General features: G+C 35.0%; 1 long non-coding RNA gene across 1 annotated transcript; it reads left to right on the top strand.

The window, feature by feature from the left end:
• Window positions 1-106: 106 nt before the first annotated feature.
• Window positions 107-22,557, top strand: LOC128592706 (uncharacterized). The gene is made up of 3 exons (XR_008381980.1): window positions 107-239; window positions 855-1,034; window positions 22,435-22,557. It is a non-coding gene; the product is annotated as an uncharacterized LOC128592706 (long non-coding RNA).
• The last annotated feature ends 373 nt before the right edge of the window (window positions 22,558-22,930 follow it).

Below are 22,930 nucleotides of genomic sequence, written 5' to 3'. Positions count from 1 at the left end.
GCTAGTTAATCCTAATATTAGTAACCATAATCTAAAACCTTTCAAATAAAATATTTTTTTCTTAAAAATAAAAGCTTACCAATAAGTAAATTTTTTTTCCACAGAGAGAATCATTACTAAAACAGTAAATAAATGACCTTGTAAAACGGAAGATTGCAGTAGATGAAGAAAATGCTTTTTTAAGGAAAGAATTCAGTGACTTGGAGAAGAAATTTAAAGATAAAAGTCAAGAAGTTAAGGTATGTTGACTTGTACATAGTTTTGTAGGACTGTTGCTTTGAAGTCCTGCTTTAAGCTTTGTGAGCCTTTGTGGCCCAGGAAGTGACAGGCTTGGAGGAAAAATTGCCTTAGGCCCTGCTATACATTACAGTTTTTTCACATGCAGAAACTCTGATAAAGATGCTTTAAAGCTAGAACTCCAAGCTTTATAACTGTCAGATAAATAGTTAATGATGGAAATGGAGCTAAGAAAGTAGGAGTGTGAATATGTGGCTTCTTGTAATTAGATTCTGATGGGACTGTCATTATTAATTGATAATACCCAGGTCTGGGAGGATATGTCTGTGTGGGTCTCAAAAATAGCTGGGGACAGCATCAAAGGCAGCTTGATCAATTAATGGGCTCTGCAAATGTGTACTCATCAAAGCTGTCATCCAGTGAAAAAATATGACCCATCCACCTGCACGAAAAGAGGCCAATAAAAGTACACAGGTGACCTTGGCTATCAAATATAGAAGAAGCTGCTATGAGGGTAAAACTGCACAGTTTATATTTGCTGATTAGTTCTCACATTTTTTTCATGTTTTGGTGGGTTTTTTTGTTTGTTTATTGGCCCTTCTGGTACTGTTCTACAGGACACAAAGGAGTGTGTACAGAATAAAGAAGAGCAAAACAGACTAGTTATAAAAAATCTGAAGGAGGAAAATGAGAAATTAAGTACCCGCTGCACTGACTTGCTAAATGACCTGGAGAAACTGAGGAAGCAAGAAGCACACTGGAGAAAAGAAAAATACAGCATTGATGCAAAAATAAAGGTATACAACAAGAATGGAATCCACGCTGCTTGTTTGGATCTAACTTCTTGTAGGAAACTTAAAACATGTTATTTTCTTTAAATAACAACTTATATATTCAAATCCACCAGTGGGGACTAGCATTAATTTATATTCTTTCACTTAAGACCCACAGCTTTTTAAAAATTGATGTTGCAAAGCAGGAAACTGACTTCAAATAGTTATCCTAAAATGTAATCATTAAAAAATAAAGGCTATTGCATTTTGAAATAAAATGTGTTTTGAAAAAACATATTTAGAGTCCTGGGTTTTGACTTTTTTAAATTTATAATTATAGCTAGAATTCATTGCAATATAGTATTGACTTTAATCCCAGGTCCTTTAAAAAAATAAAGTATAAAAAAAATTGAAAAAAAAAATCGTAGTTCTCAGATGATGCTTTCTTTGGCTTTAAAGGGCCTTATTCAAATAAAAATTTGAATAATAAATTTTATTTTTATAGAAGATAAAAGTTATAATAAATCATCATAATATTCCTACATCTTTTTTTAAAGGCTAATCAAATGAAACCATGGGTTTTTCTATCCTTTTTGATCAGCATTTTTCCAAAATAATACTTTTTTGCGGCATTCTCTTTGTCTTATGAGGAGTTTTGCTCATTTCTTTTCCCACCAAATTTCGGGTTTCTTTCTTACCATAAATTTTGTTGAAAAGGTCAGAAACAAATGGTAGTGGTGGTAAATATACGCATGTACTTTTAAAAATATATAAATACATGTGTATGTACAGCTATTCAACACATAGAGATAGTTGGCTCTTAGTGTCCGTGGGTTCTGCTTTGGTGAATTCAGCCAAAATGGGTTGAAAGTATTTGGAAAAAAATAATAAAAAATAACTATGTAATAATTCAAATTAATACAAATAAAAATATAGTATTACAACTACTTACATTGTATTAGATATTATAAATCATCTAGAGGTGGTTTAAAGTATATGGGAGGATATGGGTAGGTTCTACACAGGTACTCTGGCATTTCCATAAAGGACTTGAGTGTCTGAATTTTGGTATCTGCAAAGGGTCCTAGAACCAATCCTCCTTGGATACTGAGGGACACCTCAGTGGATGTGTGTGCGTATGTGTATGTGTGTAAATATTTAAGATAGGGGAGAAGGATATGTCTTTTTGATTGTGTAAATCAATCCATTGCAGATATTTCAGGCAGTATCTTAAATCTGTTAGTGCACGATTAGAGAATGACTGAGCCTGAGCCAGAGCCATTGAGATAAATGAATTTTGGTGCATTTGTTTTCTTAATTTTATATCAGTTTCTACTTCTCTACATCCTTCAAACAGTTTGGTATGTGATAAGGGTAAGTGGTACTTGCTTTTGTTAATTTACAGCTATATGAGTATTTGATGATAATTTTTATTTCCTTATATTCATTCAAATAATCAGTTCTGTGATATCCAATGACTTTTTACTTATGTGACATTTTTTTCTATTGAGGTGTTTGTCTTTTTCTTATTTATTCATAAGCATTTTTTATTTTGGATACTGATGCTTTATTTTATATATTACAAATATGCCTCCTGTTTTTTGAACCTTATGTAAGGTGAATTGAACTTTCAAAAGTTTGTGAGTTTGTATAAAATCAAATTTATTATTTTCTTCTCTAATGTTTTTACTTTAGGAGCTATATATAACTAAGTGTTCTTTACTTCAGAGTCTTAATTAAGAATTCATTTTTGAGTGTGATGTTCCATGTCACTTACTCAATAGTTTACTGATTTGTGATGCAGTCTCACAGATCCAAATTTCCTTGCGTATGTGAGAAATTCCTCATGCGTGTTCCACATCATTTACTCAATAATTTACTGATTTGTGATTCAATCTCACATCTCTGTATTTCCTATTATTTTCATGGTTTTAGGTATTTTGGTTATATAATTTGACTCACTGTTTGGCAGGGAAGTCTATTTTTTCTTTTGTTCCTTTTTTTTTTAAGAGATAGGATTTCTCTGTTTTGCTCAGGCTGGAGTACAATGGTGCAGTCATAGCTCACTGCAGCCTCAACCCCCTGAAATCAAGTGGTCTTCCCATCTCCACCCCTTGAGTAGCTAGAACTATAGGTATATACTACTATGACTTTAGTTTTAAATTTTTATTTTTGGGGGGAAGACAGGTTCTCACATTGATAGAGCTGGTCTTAAATTCCTGGCCTCAAGTGATCCTCCTACCTTGGCCTCCCAAAGTGCTCGGCTTATAGGCAATGGCTACTGTGCCTAAGTGGAAGCCTACGTTTTTATTCATTTCTTTGTAAGTCAAAAGCCCTGTATTTCTTCATTAGGTTAGAATACTAAGAATCATTTTTATTAGTTTTAGTGAAAAGTTAGAAAGCAGATGGGAGGTATACTGAATTATGAATTAATTTTGAGGGAATTGTTAGAAAGCAGATGGGAGGTATACTGAGGTATACTGAATTATGAATTAATTTTGATTAATTAATTAATCAATGCCCAGCTATTTTTTGTTATAGTTGTCATTGTTGTTTAGCTGGCCTGGGCAGGGTTTGAACCCGCCACTCTTGGTGTTTGTGGCTGGCACCGTAACCACTGTGCTATGGGTGCCAAGGCTGTACGTACTTTTTCATTTTTCTAAGTTGTACAATTACATTGTCTTGTCAGTAAGAAAACTTTGCATCCTTTCTTTGCAGTAAGAAAGCTTTTTTAGAAGAAATAGAACTCACATGCTATATACTTAATCTATTTGAAATACAAAATTCAGTAGTTTTTAAATTATGCACAAAATTGTAAAATCATCACTACTTTTTCTCCCTACATCTACATATATTTTAAGTATATACCTAGGAATGAAATTATTAGCTCATATAGTAACTCTGTTTTTAAGCTTTGGTGGAACTGTAAACCTGTACGTAGATACAACATAACCATTTTATGTTCTGAACAGCCATGTACAGGGATTCGATTTCTTCATTCCTAGTCAACACTTATTATTATCTCCTTTTTTTTTCTTATAGCTGCCCTCATGGATATGAAGTGATAGCATATTGTAGTTTTCATTTGCATTTTCTTTCTTTCTTTTTTTTTTTTTTTTGAGACAGAGTCTCAAGCTGTCTCCCTGGATAGAGTCCTGTAGCATCAATGCTCACAGAAACCACAAACTCCTGGGCTCAAGCGATTCTCTTGCCTCAGCCTCACAAGTAGCTGGGACTACAGGCACCTTCCACAACGCCCGGCTATTTGTTGTTGTTGTTGTTGTTGCAGTAGTTGTCGTCGTTTTAGCTGGCCTGGGCTGGGTTCAAACCCGCCAGCCTTGGTTGTATGTGGCTGGCACCCTACTGACTGAGCTACGGGTACCACCTGATTTGTATTTTCTTTATGGCTAATGATGTTGAGCATCTTTTCATGTATTATTGGCTATTTATATACCTCTCAGCAATGTCTATCCAAATCCTTTTCATCTATGTATACTGGATACAAGTTCCTTATCAGATCTATAAATTAAAAATATTTTCTCCAGGGGTGGTGCCTGTGGCTCAAAGTGGTAGGGCGCCAGCCCCAAATGCCGGAGGTGGCGGTTTCAAACCCAGCCCTGGTCAAAAAACTGCAAAAAAAAAAAGAAAAAAATATTTTCTCCAATTTTGTGTGTTATTTTTTTCTTTCTTGATTCTTCTCACTTGCTCCATCACCCAGGCTGGAGTGCTATGGCCCAGTCATAATTCACTGTAACACTGACTGCTGAGCTTAACTGATCCTCTTGCCTCAGCCACCTAAGTAGCCAGCACTGTAGGCAGTTGCTACTCATTGCACCAGACCTTGATGGTGTTCTTTAAAACAAAAAAGTTTTTCTTTTTTACTTTCTTTTTTTTTGAGACAGAGAGTCTCACTTTGTCACTTGTGGTAGAGTGCCATGGCATCATAGCTCATAGAAACCTCAAACTCTTGGGCTCAAGTGATTCTCTTGGCTCAGCCTCCCAAGTAGCTGGGACTATAGGCGCCCACCACAACGCCTGGCTATTTTTAGAGATGGAGGTCTCGCTCTTTCTCAGGCTGGTCTCAAACCCATGAGCTTAGGCAATCCACCTATCTCAGAGTGCTAGGATTACAGGTATGAGCCACTGTGCCTGGCCCAAAAGTTTTTCATTTTGATGACATTTTATTTATCAGGGTTTTTATTTATTTATTTATTTATTTGGCATTGCTTGTGCTTTTGGTGTCAGATTTAAGAAATCATTGCCTAACCAAAGGTTGTGAATATTGACAACTATGTTTCCTTCTAAAGTTTATTGTTTTGTGTCTTAGGTTCTTTGATTTATTTTGAGTTAGCTTTTTAATATGGCATGAAATATGAATCTAACTTAATTCTTTTGTGTTATTCTGTTGTTACAGTACCATATCTTGAAAAGATGATTCTTTTCCCCCAAAGAAAATGCAAAGACATTTTTATTGAGTATCAATAAAAATAGGGTTTAGACCAAAGTTCTGTTCCTTCATCTACGTAGATCTATCCTTGTGTCTTTGTCTTTATTGCTGCAGATTTGTAGCAAGTTTTCAAATTAGAATGTGTAAGAAATCGGGCTGGGCGAGTATTTTATGAGGAGGAACCCCCAGGCAATTGAAGCAGCTTCAAAAATACACTACTGGGACTTGATCAAACTAAAAAACTTCTGCACAGCCAAGAACACAGTAAGTAAAGCAAGCAAACAGCCCTTAGAATGGGAGAAGATATTTGCATGTTATGTCTCTGACAAAGGTTTAATAACCAGAATCTACAGAGAACTCAAACGCATTAGCAAGAATAGAACAAGGGATCCCATCGCAGGCTGGGCAAGGGATTTGAAGAGAAACTTCTCTGAAGAAGACAGGCACGTGGCCTTCAGACATATGAAAAAATGCTCATCATCTTTAATCATCAGACAAATGCAAATCAAACTACTTTGAGATACCATCTAACTCCAGTGAGACTAGCCTATATCACAAAATCCCGAGACCAGAGATGTTGGCGTGGATGTGGAGAAAAGGGAACACTTTTGCACTGCTGGTGGGAATGCAAATTAACACATTCCTTTTGGAAAGAGATATGGAGAACACTTAGAGATCTAAAAATAGATCTGCCATTCAATCCTGTAATCCCTCTACTGGGCATATACCCAGAAGACCAAAAAGCACATCATAACAAAGATATTTGTACCAGAATGTTTATTGCAGCTCAATTCATAATTGCTAAGTCATGGAAGAAGCCCAAGTGCCCATCGATCCATGAATGGATTAATAAATTGTGGTACATGTACACCATGGAATATTATGCAGCCTTAAAGAAAGATGGAGACTTTACCGCTTTTATGTTTACATGGATGGAGCTGGAACATATTCTTCTTAGTAAAGTATCTCAAGAATGGAAGAAAAAGTACCCAATGTACTCAGCCCTACTATGAAACTAATTTAGGGTTTGCACATGAAAGCTATAACCCAGTTACAACCTAAGAATAGGGGGAAGGGGAAAGGGAGGGGAGGGAGGGGGGAGGTGGGTAGAGGGAAGGGGTAGATACACCAGCGGTGCATCTTACAAGGGTATATGTGAAACTTGGTAAACGGTCTGTAAAGCTAGTGAATGATGCCCCATGATCATATCAATGTACACAGCTATGATTTAATAAAAAAAGAAAAAAAAAAACAAATTGGAATGTGTGTCCTCCAAATTTATTTTTCTTTTTCAAGATTGGTTATTCTGAATCTCTTGAATTTTAGTAAGAATTATAGAATCAGACTTTCTGTTTTTGCAAAAAAAAAAAATCCAGCTGAGAAAAGAATTTTTTTGAGACAAAAATCTCACTTTGTTTCCCTCAGTAGAATGCCGTGCACATCATAGTGCACAGCAACCTCACACTCCTAGGCTCAAGTGATTCTCTTGCCTCAGCCTCCTGAGTAGCTAGGACTATAGGTACCTGCCACAACACCTGGCTATTTTTTTTTTTTTTTTTTTTTTTTGTATTTTAGAGACGGGGTCTAGCTCTTGCTCAGGCTGGTCTCAAACCCGTGAGCTCAGGCAGTTCACCTGCCTTGGCCTCTGAGAGTGCTAGGATTATAGGCATGAGCCTCCGCACTCAGCCCCCAGCTGAAATTTTGATAGAGATTACATTGAATCACTAGATCAATCTGGGGAGTATTGCCATCTGAGTAAGTGTTCTGATCCGTCAACGTTATTTCTTTTATTTATTTAGGTTGTCTTTATTTTTTTTTTTTTCAGTTTCATAGTTTTCAGAGTTTAAGTTTGCACTTCTTTGGGTAAATGTATTCATGAAATTTTATTTTTCAATCAATTGTTTCTTAAATTTTATTTCAGATCTTCCATTCCTAGTGTATAGATACACAATTAATCTTTGTATATTGATCATGTATACTACAAGTTTTTTGAAGAGGTTTAGTATAATTCTGATAGTTTTTTAGTAAATTGCTTAGGATTTTCTGCATATTTTATGCATCTGCAAGTAGAAATAGTTTTACTTGTTCCTCTCCAATCTATATGCTTTTTATTTAATTAGTTTATGTTACCCTGGCTAGAACCACTGGTACAATGTTGAATAGAAAAGGAAAGGGAAGACATTGTGTCTTGTTTCTGATTTCTCTGATTTCATTCGCTCTTTCATCCTCAAGTATGATACTAGCTATGAGTTTGTTTTGTTGATGTTACTATATTAAATTGAAGTTTCCTTCTATATTCCTATTTTGGTGAGTTTTTTAATTAGGAAGGGCATATTGAGTTTTGCTATGCTTTTTCTTGCACCTATTGAAACGATCATGAAGTTTCTGTCTTTCATTTTATTGGTATGGTGTATTACATTGATTTTTGAATGTTAAATCATACTTACATTATTGGGATATCTTTATCTTTTTTCTAGCTTTGGTATTAGAATAAGGCTGTTCTTACAAAAAGAGGGAGTTTTCCACCTCTTCTAGCTTTTAGGAGATTTTGAGAGGGACTGGCATAAATTCTTTAAATGTTTGGTAGATTTCTGTGTAGGGAGGTTTCAATAGCTGATTCAGTCTCTTTTTGTTTCTTCTTGAGTCAGTTTAGGTAATCTGTATATTTGTCCATAGATGCTATTTGTGCAGTTCAAAGATTATCTGATCTGTTGATATACAATAGATTATAGCATTTTCTAATAATACTTTTTATTTTTGATGGTTGATATTAGTGCTCTAACTTTGTTCATGATTTCAGTTATTTGCATCTTTGTCTCTATTGTCAATCTAGCTAAGGGTTGCCAATTGTGTTGGTCTTGTCAAAGAATCAACTTTAGTTTTAATTGATTTCCTTTATTGTTTTTATTTTTCACCTTTTTTTTTTACAATTTCTATTCTGATCTTTGAGTAAGTGTTCTGATCCATCAACGTGTTATTTCTTTCATTTATTTAGGTTGTCTTTTTCAGTTTCGTAACTGAAAAATAATGTGTCTTTATTTTTTTTTTTAGTTTTATTATTTTCTTGTATCTTTGGGTTTAATTTGCTATTCTGTTTTTGACCTCAAAGTACAAAGTTGGGTTATTAATTTGAGATACTTTTTTTTTTTTTTAATGCAGACAATAATAGCTGTAAACTTCCTTCTGAACAGCTGCCTTGCTGTTTTTGTATGTTGTGTTTTTGTTTTTACTCATCTGGAAACATTTTATAAATCCCTTGGATTACCTTTAATTCATTGGTTGTTTGAGTGTGGGTTAATTTCCACATATTTGTGAATTTTCCTTTATTACTTCTGCTGTTAGTTTCTAGTTCCATTCCATGTGTTCAGAAAAGACTTTATGTTCTGGCGTATGTTCCATATGTACTTGAGAATAATGGGTATTCTGCTGTTTGGGGATAGAGTAGGCCTCTTAAGTGTACTTGGTTTATAGTGTTCTTTAAGACGTCCATATCCTTATTGACCTTCTGTGCAGATGCTTTATCCGTCATTTAAAGCGGGGTATTGAATCTCCAACTATTGTTATATAATTTCCTGTTTCTCCCTTTAATTGTTACATGTCCTTGATGAATTGAATTTTTGACAAGTATACATGTATTTTGCTCTCCTTACTATCTTGTGACCATTTTTGACTTAAAGTCTGTTTGTCTGATATTGTATCTACCGTTATTTTGGTTTCTATTTGCATGGAGTATCTTTTTTTATTCTTGTACCTTTAACCTGTTTGTGTCTTTGAATTTGTATGGTTGTATAATGTTTTCTTTATTGATTCTGCCAATCTTTTGTTTTCAAGTGGAGAGATGAATCATTTACATTTGAAATAATTACCCCATTTCCCCAAAAATAAGACATCCTCCGAAAATAAGACCTACTTACAGGAAAGATAAGACGTCCCCTGAAAAGAAGACCTAACGCATCTTTGGGAGCACACCTTAAAATAAGACACTTTCTTATTTTGGGGGAAACAGGGTACTAATATGGAATAACAAACTCATGCCATTTTCTTATTTTTTCTCTGTATATATTACATCTTTTTTGTAGATCATTTCTTCTGTTATTACTTTTATTTGTGTTGATGGTTTGTAGTGACACATTGTAATTCTTTTTTAATATTTTTGTATATATTCTATTGATAATTTCTTTGTGGTTACCATGGTGGCTACAGATACCGTCCTGAATTTATAGCAGTCTAATTTTTATTTGATACTGAATATCTTTAATGGGATATAAAATAATTTGATTCTATATAGCTCTGCCCCTCCACTTTATGTTATTGTCACAAATTACATTTTTATATGTTCTTTGCCCAGTGACACAGATTGATACATGTTTTATGTATGTCTTTGAAATCACGTAGGAAATAAAAAGTAGAGTTAGAAGTCAAGAAGCCAAATATATAACAACATTGGCTTTTATATTTGCCCACATATTGATATTTATCTTTACTGGAAATCTTTTCTAAAAAAATATATTTATTTATTTTTTGAGAGCAAGTCTTTCTCTCTTACTTGGGCTAGAGAGCAGTGGCATCCCCATAGCTCACTGAAACTTCAAACTCCTAGGCTCAAGTGATTATCCCGCTTCAGTTTCCTATGTAGCTGAGGGTACAGGCACATGCCACTAGGTCCAGCTAATTTTTCTATTTTTTGTAGAGGTGGGGTCTTTCTCTTGCCCAGCCTGATCTTGAATTTCGTGGCCTTAGTCAATCCTCACACTGCTGCCTATTAGAGTCCTGGGATTACAGGCATGGGGTCACGGTGCCTGGACAGAAATCTTTATTTCTTCATATGGTTTGGAGTAACTGTCCTGCATTTTTTTGTTTCAGTCTGAAGGACTCCTTTTAACATGTCAGGTAGGGCAGCTCTAGTGATAATGAATTCCCTCAGCTTTGTTTATACATGGCTAGCTACAATTCTGGATGGGTGTCTTAGTTATAGATATCCTTAGTGTGGTTGTTTTCCCAATTGTTAGTTGTTCGTAGGCTTTACTGGTGTACTATATGCATTGGGCAGATACCCTGTCTCTTGTTGACAAGGGAAGATTGAGATCTTGAAATCCTTTCTCTTTCCTAGCCTTGTGGTCTTCTTAACAGTGTGAATTTTATTGGCATGCCCAGTTACAACTCTGAAATAGTAGTAGCTCATTCTTATGGGTAAAAGTCAGCTATGCCCTGTGTGACTGAGTCATAAATGCTGTTATGGGCTGTACAGATTGTCCTCCCTGCCAGTAGGTGGCAAATTCAGAAAGATCCACCTTTAGTATTGTTTTGGGGACCTATAACTAATTCTAGTCCATCAGAAGAAGTAATAAAAGCTAGCTTGGCTGGGGGTCTAGGATCTGTTCTCAAGTTGCTGCAGAAAGCCACTGGGGAAGGACTAAAGTGGCCCTGCCAAGCCAGAAAATCTACTTGTCAGGTAGAGGCCATCTGGGGTTCACAGACTGGCTGCTGGGATTGGGTTTCACTCTTCTTCCTCCTCCTGTATCTCAAGGTCTTCTTCTGGCTTCTGATTTCAAGCTGCAGTCCAAAGTAGCTGAGCTTACCAGCAGTGGTGCCACAGGTTAGGAGCTTCCCTGCCTAGGATCCTATCCTGGACTGAAAGTGTAGCTTTTTCTGAACCTGGGAAGGGTTCTCTACTATGGTGTTGCAGCTTAGACCCTCATTGCACTGTCCTTTCAGTTTTGCTTGTGTGGGCTCTTTTGCCTCCCAAGATTAGTTCACAAATTTCTCCTCCATGCCCCCAAGCAACACTATTGACTCCTGGTAGAGAGGATCTGGCTTGCAGGCCTGTTTCCTGGTCCTCTAAGTTCAGTCCTTGATCATGCCAGGGAAAAGCATGCTGGTTCTGAGTTGCCCATGGAGTGTTCAAGCAGGTTTAATATCCCCTTGCTTTGAAGTATGCCCTGCTCTTCTGGAGCAGCTGGGCAAGTGGTACCTGGGAAGGCTGGCAGGCAGGGGGCTTGGAGTCAGTTCTAGGACCCATGGGTCCACTGCTGGTTTTTAAGGTGAAAGGTGTGAGCCCTACTCTTGGAGCCTCAGTGTTTAGTGGACACACCAACACAGGAGAAGCAGTTGCTCCTGGGAACCCTGGGTCAGTTGTCCCTTGGGGTACCTGTGCTGCTCAGCAGCAGTGGGCAGGGTATGAGGTGAGGAAGGAGTCTTGAGAGCTGGCAGCCTGCCTGGAATGTTCAAACTCTGAGATCACACATCCCCCCAGACCCAGTGGCCCATATGGCTACTGCAGTCTAGGCCAGAATCAGGAAATGTTTATGTGGGGAAGGGATACAAAATCACAAGGACTAGACCTCCCTTGGGAGAACAGAGGCAGACAACGGTGGAGAAGCAGTATGGCACCTGGCATCCCAGCTCAGGTCTGTGGTAACAGGGAGTGACCTTGATTGGGCTGGTATCCCACTGCTCTGTCTTTAAGAAGCTCCCACTTCATTGGTAGCAGCAAGCTTTGGGGTTTATAATGGTAGAAAAGCTCTTTAGCAGCTCTGGGGGGCTGCTTATTAGTTACTAGTGTGTTGCCCTAACTCCATCTATTTTGGGCAAGTGAACCAGACTTACTCCATTTTGTTAAGAGCTTGCCCTGCCCCCCCCTTTTATAACCAAAATAGCCCCTTGAACAAGCAGCAACCCTGCAAAAACAGGAAGGAAATTTAGCTGAGAGCTGCCGAATCCTGTGACAACTGAAAAAATCTTGTGGAAACCACAGTACTGTCACAAGTCTGGTCTGTCTGTGTGTAGTTTTTGACCCTCTGTAAGATCCCTCCCCATAGCTCTAACCTTGCAGACATTAGATTCTATAAAATTCTGCTTACGCTAGGACTTTCCATCCCCTGCTTGAAATGCCATATAAAAACTTTGCACCCCTACTTCAAGGAGGTCAAGAGACTTTGTGGTGTGAGCCTGCTCTTCACTGGCTGGCCTAATAAAGGACTCTTGCTTAATTTGAAATCAGTGTGCTGGCATTTGTCTATAATTCCACTGCTGGCCGGTACAACATTAGAAGCATGAAGAGGAGAGAAACAAAATCTCCACTTACCCTCGCTACAGGACTCTAAATTTCTTGCATTTGTTCTCTGTTGATATCTTGCTCTTTGGTCTGCTCTGCAGCTTCTTCCCATGGAATCTCTAGTAGTTCCTGGCAAATTTCTTTCAGAATTATACTTGAGATGTGTTTTTGTCAGGTAAAACTTTTCCTTCTTTCTGAGATGGTCTGGCAATCACTTGTCTCTGGTCAGCTATCTTGTACATGAAGTCCTTGATGTCTGTGCAATAACATTATGTCTAAAAAACAATGTATATATCATAATTAAAAAATACAGTATTTCTGACGAATGCTAACCATTATCTGTGTCTTCATCAAGTTGTCATCTTTTTGCTATGGATAATCTTGCCTTATTTTTGATGGCTGCTAACTGCTTAGGGTGGTGTTTGGTGAAGGTGAGGTGGCTGTGGTAATTCTTTTTTTTTTTTTACCCTTTAATCCCTTTTTATTTTCAACTTAATTATTGAATTTAATTTGTTATGGATTTGATAGTTAATTTTAGAAGCATAATGAATTATTCACATTTAAATGAATAAGAAGAAGTAATATCCAGGAATGAGGGTTTAAATATGTATAGTATTTCATGAAAACACATTATCTATCATTTCTCAAAAACAAAATAGAAACATTCTCTTTGCCTTTGAAACACTTTACATCTTGCCAATCTTATCATCTCTTTTAAAATCACAATCTAAATGCACTGTTCTTTTATTTGTAACAAACATGTCGATAAGTATTTAAAAGAAAAAAAAAAAACAGGTTCTGGAGTATAATTTGGACATATGTAATTCTGGAGAATGAGTTGTGGAAAGGTAGAACAAAGTATTCCCTGCCAAAATTCTGAGAATTTATAATTTCCTCCCCCATTTAGTGAATCTTTTCTTATCCTTTCAATACCTCTCTATAAAAATTGAAAAATCGATTTACTTCACATTTCAGTTTTTCTGTTTCGTTTCTTTCTTTCTTTCTTTCTTTTTTTTTTATTAAATCATATCGGTGTACATTGATATGATCATGGGGCATCATACACTAGCTTCACAGACCGTTTAACACACTTTCATCACACTGGTTAACATAGCCTTCCTGGCATTCTCTCAGTTACTGTGTCAAGACACATTCCACATTTACCAAGTTTCACATATACCCTTGTAAGATGCACCGGAGGTGTAATCCCACCAATCCTCCTCCCTCTACCTATCTCCCCCCCTCCCTCCCCTCTCTTTCCCTCCTCCTCCTATTCTTAGGTTGTAACTGGGTTATAGCTTTCATGTGAAAACCCTAAATTAGTTTCATAGTAGGGCTGAGTACATTGGGTACTTTTTCTTCCATTAAGCTTTTCACACTAATTGACTTTTCTTTATGAAGGATTTTTCATGGCATGCTGTTGATAGCATTTTATCTGCAGTAGAACTTCAAAAATTAGAATCAATCCTGCCAAAACTTCAGCTGTCTTGTAAATTAAAGTTACGGAATATTCTCAGTTTTTTGTTACCATTTGAACAGTGTTCACAGTATCTTCACCGGAATATATGCCATCTCAAGAAAATGGTTTTGTTTTTTATGTCATAAAAAGCAATTCTCATTTATTGACTGTTAACATGATACTGGAGCAATTCAGTGACATCTCAGACTCTACTTTTAATTCTCTTGATTTCCTACAACATCTATAATTATTTATTCCATGGTAATCTTGAACCCCTCAAAGTCATCCTTGAGGGTTGGCATCAAATTCTTTCAAACTCCTGTTAATGTTACTATTTTGACCTTCTCTCATGAATTACAAATGTTCTTAATAACAGATCAGATCCTTCAAACATTTGGTTTCATATTCTAGAATGTGAATCTTTCTTAATCCATGGGCTGTAAACTGATACTGTGTTACCTGGCATAAAAAAGCATTAATCTTTTTATAAATGACAATCAGAGCTCTTGGGTTAACTAAGATATTGTCAATGGCAGTAGTATTTTTAAAGTAATCTTTTTTGTGAGCAATAGGTAATAACAATCTGTTTTAAATACTGTATTCAGCAAAGCATGCTGTATACAGAGGTACTGATATATAGGCATTATTCTTCTATTTGTAGAGCCAGGAAGTGTTATTTAGCATAATTCTTAAAGGTCCTATGCGTTTTGGAATAGGAAATATTGCATGGTCTTCGACTTAAGTCACCAACTGCCTTAGCCCATAACAAGAGAGTTAGAAAGTTAACAAGTTAACTTATTTTACAACAAGTTAAATCTTGTTAAGCTTAGAAGGCAGGGATTTACTTCTCTCCAGCTGTGAAAGTCATAGATGGCATCTTCTTTTAATAGAAGGTTGTTTTGTCTGCATTGAAAATCTTAGTTACATCTTCTAGACAACTTGCTGTAGCTTCAACATCAGCACTTGCTGCTCAACCTTGTACTGGTTTTTTTTTGTTTGTTTGTTTTTTGAGACAGTCTCACTTTGTCGCCGTGGGTAGAGTGCTGTGGTGTCACAGCTCACAGCAATCTCCAACTCTTGGGCTTAAGTGATTCTCTTGCCTCAGCCTCCCAAGTAGCTGGGACTATTTTTTTAGCCTGCCACAATGTCCGGCTATTTTGGGGATGCAGTTGGTATTGTTGTTTACCTGGCCTGGGCCTGAACCCAGCAGCTTTGGTGTATGTGGCTGGTGCCCTAATCACTGTGCTGTGGCCGCCGAGCCTCAGCCTTGTACTTTTATGTTTTATACATGGTATCTTGCCTTAAATCTCGTGAATGAACTCCTCCAAACAATTAGAACAGTAACAGCAAAGATTACAGATTACCATAAAAGATACAATAATATTGGAAAAATTTGAAATATTCCTAGAATTACCAAAATGTAATACAAATAAACAAAGTCCACACGTGCTGTTAGAAAAAAATGCCTCTTGATAGACTTGCTTATTGCAGGATTGCCTCAACCCTTTAATTTATAAGAAGTGCAATGTCTTGTGAAGCACAATAAAGAACTATGGTAAAACTAAGTATACCCGTATATGATACAAGATTTTTTTTAGTATAATTATTTAAATGTGGATATCCAGTTTTCCCAACACCATTTGTTGAAAAGATTGTCTTTTCTTCATCCAACGGTCTTGGTATCCTTTTTTAAAATTTATTTTGCTACATATATGAGAGTTTCTTTCTAGGCTTTCTATTGTATATATTAGTCTCTTATCTGGATTTTTCTCTCCCAGTACCACACTGTTTGGATTACTGTAGCTTTTTAATAATTACAGAATCAGGGAATGTAAGACCTTCAACTTTATTGTTCTTTTTAAAATTTGTCTTAGCTGTTTAGGTTTTCTTGAGATTCTGTATGATTTTTAGAATTGATTTTTCCATTTTTAAAAAAATGGTAATGGGGATTTTTGGTAAGGATTGTATTGAATCTACAGATCACTGTGGGTAGTATTGACATCTTAACAGTATTAAGTCTTCCATTTTAGTAACACTCTATTTCTTCCCATTTTTCATGTCACCTTTAATTTCTTTCTGTAGTGTTTTGTAGTTTTCGGTATATATGCCCTTTACCTCTTTGGCTAAGTTTTCTCTTAGGTATTTTATTCTCTTTTATGCTGTTGTAAGTGCGTTTTTTTCTTAGTGATTTGTTTTAGTTTTTGTTTCTTGGATTGATCATTGTTAGTGCATGGAAACACAACTGATTTTTGTATTTTAATTTTGTGTCCTGTATCTTTGCTGCGTTTGTTTATTAGTTCCAACAGTTTTTTCCATGGAATCATGATTAGCATTTTCTACATATAAGATCATTTTGTCTCTGGACAGAGATAGTTTTACTTCTTTCATTCTTGTTTTGATGCCATTTATTTCTTTTTCTTGCCTTATTGCTCTGGCTTGCAGAGATGGTTTTTGATACAGCCAGTCTTTAAAAGTTTATAGCCTTCGAGGGCTCTACTAGCAGTGTTTTTTCCAGTTATCTGGTTGGCCTGCAGTTTATCTTGTTACTCTCATGAAGATCCCAGGTTTTCCTTAGTTTGCTAACAAATTCAGTTTTTCATAATATATAACATATAAAAAATATAAATATATTTATAAAATGTAAATATATTTCTCCACTGTCTGCTTCAAACAGAGTTAGTTTAATAGGGAAGAAATATCTTAGTTCTTTGTTCTTATTGCCTGCCTCTACTCTTAGGCACAATGTCTGAAGCACTGTTTTTAAGCTTGGGGTAGGAAAAATGAACCGCTTATTTCAAGTGACATTCATGCTTTACGAGTAGGGTGCTTGGTGAAATGATAGCTTTTTGTCTTCTAGTCTTGCCTCTTTCCATATTGAACCTCATGATTATGAATGATGTGGGATGAGTGTGATCATGATTAGTACCCAGATACTATTGACCTCTGATACCCAGAGTAGAGCCTCTTCCCTGCGAATGATCACTGAATGGTCAGGAGGTCAGGAACTAGGGAGAGAGGATTGTGATCGCCAGTGTCCTGCCCCTCCTATGGAAGATGTCTGTGTTGTTGGCTGTGTTTCTGTGAAGCTAAACTTGTAGTGGGCTGGTATCTTTAAATACTAGAGATTCTCACTGTTCCTAATGGACCTTTGTAGGTGTTATTAAATAAATGTTTCTTCATTTACTGTATGCCTTTGGGACAATTTTCAGATCCTTCAAACATTTGTTGTTTTTTTTTGTATATTTCATCAATTATGCTTTTTCTCTGGAGGTGTTATCTCCCTGAAGCTTCTCATGCTGCCATTTTGGTTGTGGAAACTTCATATATTGTTTCAAGTGAAATAAATACAATTTGATCCTTAGATATTTTTTGGTTGCAGTCTAAAATATATGTATTCTGATTTGTATATGTTGCAAACTATACAAATAATGACAGACTGACTTTTTCAGACCAATTTACTTAATGTTTTCTCAGTGATGGGAAAAGAGAGACAAGGACAGAAAAAAGATGAGAAGGAGCTGCTTTAAAGAAATGGGGAAATATTGTTGAAAAATCAAATTATTTCTTCCTTGAGAAGGCAAAGATTTAACTGTTGAAAAACTAAATATGCAGAGGTGATGGCTTCCTATTATGTTAATTCAAATGATATGAATAGAATAATATATGCTGTTTTGTGAAAAAAACCCAAATTACAATCAAATATGTGGTGGGGAAGGCATTTTTAAGAGATATTAGACATTTTCTACCATCCCTGTGTTCTTTTGACTCAAAAAGATAAAGGAATGATACATATGATAGTATTTATAGTCAATAGAGTAGCAACTGTATCCAGTAAAAATGTTTGTTTTTTTGTATAATTGCAGTTAATTTAAGGAAATCACTGAATATTGGGTGCTGTTTTCTCCTTTAGAGGCTTTCATATTTCTAATTCCTAGAGGACTGTGTTTTAAGATGCTGCATACCGAATAGTTTAAACATGTATCAGGAAACCAAAAGGGCCATTTTATTTCTAAATTATGTCTAGTGAAAAAGTACCATTTGGTGAAAAGGGTTTTGAGAATGAAAGAGAAAGGATATTCTCAGATGGAAAGCTTCCAAAAGGAAAATAAAAGTCAAAGATTTACTGGAACAGAAGATGTATCCTAAACAATCTAATTACCCATTTTTGGTTAAGAAAAATTTGAGAGCACAGGACCTGGAACAAAGTTTATGTATCTTAGACCTTTGATCTCCACAAACAGGTTAGATACGAGTCTTCCAGTGCTCACTCTACCATGGTAATGATGAGACATCCTTAATTCTGTCCACACACTGAGTCAGAACATCAAAATGTCAAATTTTAAAAACTTTCTGAAACCCAAGAAATAGGTGGTTTTTGAGGTTGTTAATACAGGGAGAACTGTAGTGGGAGTGTCTTACCAAAGTTGTGAAATGAGTGGGGCTTTATAGAGAGAGAAACAAAAGCGGCCAGGTGCCTGCTGCCAAGTTTAGTGGGCTTTGGTTAAGCATGTGTTGCAGAAAGAAGTTGTGTCCTTTGTGATTTGGTGTATTTTATCGAATTTTTAACTTGAAGAAGTTGGATGAAGTGGGTTAGTCTCCTGACACTAAAGAGTAAGGGTTGGTGACAGGGTGTGGTTAGTGTAAGTTTGGAGAAAAGAATTTTACAGTTCTCCATATTCAACAAAAGTTTATTGGGTATAAAGTATGTGACTGGCACTACACAGTAACTCAGAAGCAACAGTTTAAAAATGCCTGTTTTTATAGAATTTATATTGTAGTGGTAAGAGGTATAAAACACATTAGCAATGAAAAAGTAAGCTGTGTTACATGGTGACAAATGGAATGAATGAAGACAAGTTTGGGAAGAAGGGTAGATAGATGTTTTTGGTCCTGGTTGGGTGGGTTTCTATTTAATCATAGTAGTACCGCTGGCATTTATTGGGCAGTTCAGCCTTTTCCCAAAGATGTAGAAGGATATTTTCATCTTTTATCAAATTTCAATATATATTATTTGGTCTGCTTCTGGATTATGTTTAATGTGTCTTTGGCCTATTAGTTTATCCCTCTTTGAGAATTGCATTTTAAATTTGCAAAGCTTATTAAAATTTTTTCTTCAGTAGGAACATTTTCTATTCTTTGTCCTATTTGAAAATTGTCTTAGTTTTGGCTTATTAGTAATAGGAATTTTAGCACTAGTAGCTAAGTTCAATAGCAAACCATTAGAATTTTTGTTAAAATTGCATTGTATTTTTAGATAAATTTGGAAAGAACTGATATGTTTATAGTAAGGATTCTTTCCATTCATGTACCTGGTATATCTTCCCGTCTATTTAGGTTATATTTCATATTTTTCAGTAAGATTTTATAACTATTGTACCTTGGTTTATAAGATTTATTTCTTGTTATTTTGTATTTCTTGTTGGTATTGTAAATGTTGTATTATATAGAAAAGCAATTAAGTTTTGTAGTCATCTTTTACTCTAATGTTGCTCAACTCTAGTTCTAAGTGTGTATTCTTTCTTTTATTTTTTTTTATGTGTGTGTAAGATCTTATGGATAGCTAATAAGAGTATACTATTTCTGGGCGGCGCCTGTGGCTCAACGGAGTTAGGGTGCCGGCCCCATATGCTGGAGGTGGCGAATTCAAACCCAGCCCCTGCCAAAAACTGCAAAAAAAAAAAAAAAAAGAGTATACTATTTCGCTTAACAATATATATTTAATATCCTTTCTCCCCCTCTTATTATGTTAGTTAAAACCTGTAGGACATTTTAAAATGTAAAGCAAGTTTTTCTTGATTTTTAATTAAAAATTGCACCATTAGTTATAATATTTGTAGATGTTTTTGGCATTCTTATTACCAAATTCAGAATTTTCTCTATATTCCTATTTTGTTGGCAATTAAAAAAAAACATTCTGTAAAGGTGTTGTATTGTTTTAAAACTTTTTTTGGGAATCTATTGATTTGTTTATACTTTTTTCCTTTAATTTATTAATATGATAAATTATATTAATAGATTTTCTTATGTTAAATCATCCTTGCATTTCTGGAATGATATAACTCTATAAATAAACACAAATTTTCTTTAGTATGGTATAACTTATTTTGGATTTTTGTGTCTATGTTCCTAAGTGATACTGCTCTGAAATGTTCCTTTTTTTGCACTGCCTTTTTCTGACTTTGATAAATAATTATGCAAATTGGATAAACAATTATGCAAATTTCATAAAATAAGCTTGTAATTTCCATTTTAAATCCCGTATAACATTTCCCATAAAACTGGAGTTGAAATTTAAGAAGCTTTCAGGACCAGGCAAAGTGTTTTTGTGAGTAGATTTCATATATTTGGTTAAATGTATTGATATTTATTAAATTTTTAATTATCCTTTTGAAATTTTCTTTCTACTTTTGAATTTTTAAATTTATAGTCAAATGGCTCAAAAATTGTACACTATACAGTGGAAGCAATGAAAAATTTACTTTGACACTGTATTGTTATCAAGAAGCCTTCTTTCAGAGAGTTGTATTTTTGTTTTTTGCTGTGATGTCCCAACAGTGGAAACCCAAGATAGAATTCTGTGTGCCTTTAAGACTACCTGTACTTATGGGTCCACTTTCCTCCTTTGATTTCTCCCCTTCTGTGGTTATTGGTACAGTGAAGTTCTGCTATTTGTTTTATTCTAGCAATTTAAGTTTTTTATGAAAAGTTTTGTAGGTTTTAAGCTTATTGGGAACTTGTTCTAGTATTTTCTAATGACTTAAAAATATATATTCATATGAAGCACACAACTGATGATTGTCTTCAAACCAATCCCTTTCCTAATCTGCCCTATCACATTCATGGTAAATGGAATCCCTATTCACCTATATCACAGTTTTTCAACCTTTTTTAATCCCAAAGCACATTTGAACCAATAGTTAAACTTCCATGGCACACTTCAATTATGTAGATCAAAAACAGTAAAAATAAGAACATACTTGCTGGGCTTTGAACTTTTTTCAAAAATAATTTAATTAATGATCTTTAAAAAATTTCTAGGCACACCTAAGATCCTCTCATGCCATACCAGCGTGATGCAGCATACCCATTAAAAATCACTGACCTATTTGTTCAAGCCAACTCCCTGTGAGAAATCTTTGATTCCTATCTTTGTCTTGCTACCCCACAGCAACTTATCAACAGGTCCTATCCTTTCTACCTTCAGAATATATCTGAAATATGACTCCTTGCCACCTGTTTTATGACTTGTCAGGCTACCAACAGCTTTGGTTGGATTATTTCATTAATTTTTTATTGATCCCTTTGCTTCTACTTTTGATACCAACTGTCACTTTTTTCACTTTGGGTGCCTGGTTGTTGCATTTTTGTTTCGTAATGTTTATTTCATAAAATTTTAGTATGTTAAGTTTATTTATAGTTCTTTTGAAATGGTTTTGATATTTGCTAGGATAGTGTTTATTTTCTTTTGTTCACTTTGTTGACTGTCTTTTTGAATGTTAGACTTTCTAAGGGTTTATCTTGAGTGGGAATGTTTCAGTGTCCTCTATTTGTCCACATTAAGCACTTTTGAGGTTTCTGACATTGTTGGATACCCCAGTCTGGAACTACATGTTTTTCTTTGAGCCTGGGGGTTCTTGCCTCATTCTAATACTTGGCATAAGTAACATTGTATTTTGACATGAACAGCTTTAGATAGGTCCTACGTGTGCTGCTTTTAAAATTTCTTCTACATATGTAGGCCATAGTCTCAAATTTATTTTTTAATCTCTTTTTAAGAGATTGAGAACTCTTTTTTTACAAGTCTGTAGTTTCATTTTCTGAGTTTGGATTCTTCTACTAAGTATGTCAGTGCATTTAGTCTTAACTATTTCTCATTTGAAAATCTAGCCATCTCTCTATATAGTATGGCACAGAGATACAAAGGTATTTGCTTAGCTCTGACTTAGTATGTGTTTCAGATTCATCAGCATAGTTATTTTTGGTTTTGAGTATTTTAGGTTTTTTAAAAAGTCTTTCCTTCCTCTCTCCTCCTTTGCTCTCCTTCCTCTATCTGCCCACTTATGTGTATATCAATGCTTTTTTTGTGAATATATAGGAATATCTAGTGTTTTACCTAAACCTTTATGTTCATTTTTAGAAATAATGATTATATGGTGTTTATGTGGATATACTTTATTTAGATATAATACTTACTTAATTCTTCACAAAAGTAGTTAAAATTAATTCTATAATATATTATTTGAAAATATAACATCAAATTTTGCCACAAAGCCATGGTATTTTTTTGTTTCTGAAAAAAAATCCATGACTGATATAAAAATTATAGTTTGTGTCAAATTTTTTAAGTGAAAAATAAATCATTGAGTTTTTTCTCTGTCATTTTGTGAGATAGGTAACATAACAGAATTTTTATTTTATTTTATATTTATTATGTTTGCGTGTGACACAAGTTCTCTAATTTTAGGCCTTTGAAGACAGTTTATTTGAAGCAAAGAAAGAAATTGAAATATCACAGACTAAATATAATGCCTTATCATTACAATTGAATAATAAACAGACTGAACTTATTCAAAAGGATATGGATATTACCCTGGTCAGGCAAGTATATTCAACTTTTAATTTACATTACAGAAATGTCAGTAAGTATTTAGATTTATTATCAGTACCTCCAAAAGTAAATAATATGTTTTCTATGGGTATATGTGTTTATGAATTGAAAATCTGGAATTATAAACATGAAATTGGGAATAGTTAACTGGAAGAATCAGGTTGTCCACAGAATTGGAACAGCGTAGTCAAAGAGTACCTTTGTTTCAGTGTTTAATAAGGACAATACATTAATTGATTGTTTTCTTTTAACATTTCTAGCTGTGTGTTATGTGATAATTGTTATAATGTACAATAATAACTGGGAAACAATTTTGACTTTTAATTTTGTTATGTCGTGTACTTTAACTTAA

This window comes from Nycticebus coucang, chromosome 8 (genome assembly GCF_027406575.1).
Source record: "Nycticebus coucang isolate mNycCou1 chromosome 8, mNycCou1.pri, whole genome shotgun sequence".
NCBI classification, from domain to species: Eukaryota; Metazoa; Chordata; class Mammalia; order Primates; family Lorisidae; genus Nycticebus; species Nycticebus coucang.
This window is presented reverse-complemented; position numbering and strand designations above follow the sequence as displayed.